The 2,255-nt window shown below is 35.1% G+C and overlaps 1 long non-coding RNA gene across 1 annotated transcript; it reads left to right on the top strand.

Annotated features, from left to right (window-relative positions):
• LOC118761269 lies at positions 1-1,291 on the top strand. Its single transcript, XR_004997253.1, has 2 exons — positions 1-82; positions 1,207-1,291. It is a non-coding gene; the product is annotated as an uncharacterized LOC118761269 (long non-coding RNA).
• The last annotated feature ends 964 nt before the right edge of the window (positions 1,292-2,255 follow it).

The raw sequence follows: 2,255 nt of genomic DNA, 5'->3' as shown, positions 1-2,255 counted from the left end.
GCTCCTAAAAAGCAATGTCATATCTGCGAACATGCTATAAAGCATCATGGTTTGTATGGTGACGAAGACACAGTATACGTTGGTAAGTTTACTCTCGATATTGTTGGATATTCGTGAAATCAAGTTCCGCCGAGGCTGCATTTGCCCTTCGGTGGTTTACAGAATATGTATCAGCTGTAATCATCTAGTCCCTCCCTCAACGTTTCAGACCTTTTACCTTTAGCAGAAAGGATGTTATTTGACATTCGAATGTGGCAAACTGGTATAATGTTTAGCAGCATTTTTTCTTCCTTACGTTCTGAGTTCAAATTCCGCCGAGATCGACTTTTATCCATTCGGGGTCGATGAAATAACAACCAGTTGCGCACCGGGGTCGATGAAATAACAAATAGTTGAGTACTAAGGTTAATGTAATCGACTTGTCCCTTGTATCCCAAATTATAGGCCTTGTGCTCCAAGTAGAATGGATTATTATTGGGCAGCCGTATTTCTATTGTGAATTCTGAGACGGACTTTACACGCTGCACACATTGAAGACAATTAAAAAAATCACGTTAGATATTATTAGTTTGTGAATAAATTAGTTATTCATATAACAATTGCATTAATTATTTAACAGTTGCATTGTTCTTCTTAATCGCAATTCACTCGACTGAGTGGACTTGTGATCGAAGGTGTTCTAACGATCACCACCTCCTCGTAGAGCCGAGCTAACCATTATATTTCTTATCTTTTAAGGTTCTTTCAGAGTAAAATGTAGTTATCTGTCTGTGTTTGGTTATCTATCTATCTATCTATCTATCTATCTATCTATCTATCTATCTATCTATCTATCTATCTATCTATCTATCTATCTATCTATCTATCTATTTATCTATCAATCTCTCTATCTATCTATCTATCTATCTATCTATCTATCTATCTATCTATCTATCTATCTATCTATCTATTTATCTATCAATCTCTCTATCTATCTCTCTATCTATCTATCTATCTATCTATCTATCTATCTATCTATCTATCTATCTATCTATCTATCTATCTATCTATCTATCTATCTATCTATCTATCTAATTTGCTTCACTTTGTTTAGTTCTCAGCTTGCTTGTTTCCCGGTATTTGAATTGAAAACATTGTATTTTATATAGATAAATATTGATATGTTTTAAAGATTTCTAAAGTTTTTCATTTTTTAATACTTTGCAGGTTTTTCTGAATGACCTATATCCTAAATTACGTCAAGTAAACCATTATATGTACAAGCACAAATAAAGAGTCTAAATATCTATTTGAAAAAATTCTTAGTCTTTCTTTAAATTCTTCTTTTAAAAATGTTTCGTCTTTAAAATCTTCTTGTGGTTATTAGAAATTGCTGCTGCTGTTTGTTTGTTTGTTGAGCGAAGCGGTCTTCGTTCTTGGGAGAAGTCCGAAACGTAGTCCTTTGCTATTCGTAAGACCCGCAGAAGAGAAAGCAGGCCAACCCCCGACACCGAGAGTATCGACGGATAGATGAATGCGCATTCAGTCTCAGCCGTTGCGTAGGAAGTCGGGGACAAGAAACAGGAAGAAAGAGTGAGAGAAAGTTGGGGCAAAAGAGTACAACAGGAGTCGCCACCACGCCCTGCTGGAGCCTCGTGGAGCTTTAGGTGTTTTCGCTCAATAAATACACACAACGCCCGGTCTGGGAATCGAAACCGCGATCCTCCTACCGCGAGTCCGCTGCCCTAACCATTGGGCCATTGCGCCTCCACTTGCTACTGCTGTTGATGTCTTGCTTTTGCATTTAAATTATTTCTAATAACTAATTGATGCATTTGAAAATATGTGTTTGCCATACCTTATTCTTAACTTTGTTTTAAAACTATTTGAATGTTCTTACTAAATATATCTACGACAATCATCCAACCGGCCTCACTCTGAGCTCTGTAAATTTCTTGGTATAAATTTACTAACAACTCCATGATAATAAAAGTGTCTTGTATTCTTGCATGTGTAGATATACATAGACACAAATATGTGTAAGTTATATACAATGATATAGACAGATACGTGTGTATATATAAACATAAACATACAAACATACATGCACGCACACACTCATTCACATACAAATACATAAAAATATTTGAAGAAAAGAGATATATTCCCACACATGAACAAATGTAGGGTTGGAAATGTATCTGTGTTTAAATCGAATTGTAGTTTTTAATTTTTTAAGCAAATGTATTATAATACCTAAAAAAAAAAGAAGCACT

The sequence above is a fragment of the Octopus sinensis genome, unplaced genomic scaffold (assembly GCF_006345805.1).
Source record: "Octopus sinensis unplaced genomic scaffold, ASM634580v1 Contig11232, whole genome shotgun sequence".
NCBI lineage: Eukaryota > Metazoa > Mollusca > Cephalopoda > Octopoda > Octopodidae > Octopus > Octopus sinensis.
The sequence above is the reverse complement of the archived record's forward strand: the minus strand, read 5'-3'. Positions and strand labels throughout refer to the sequence as shown.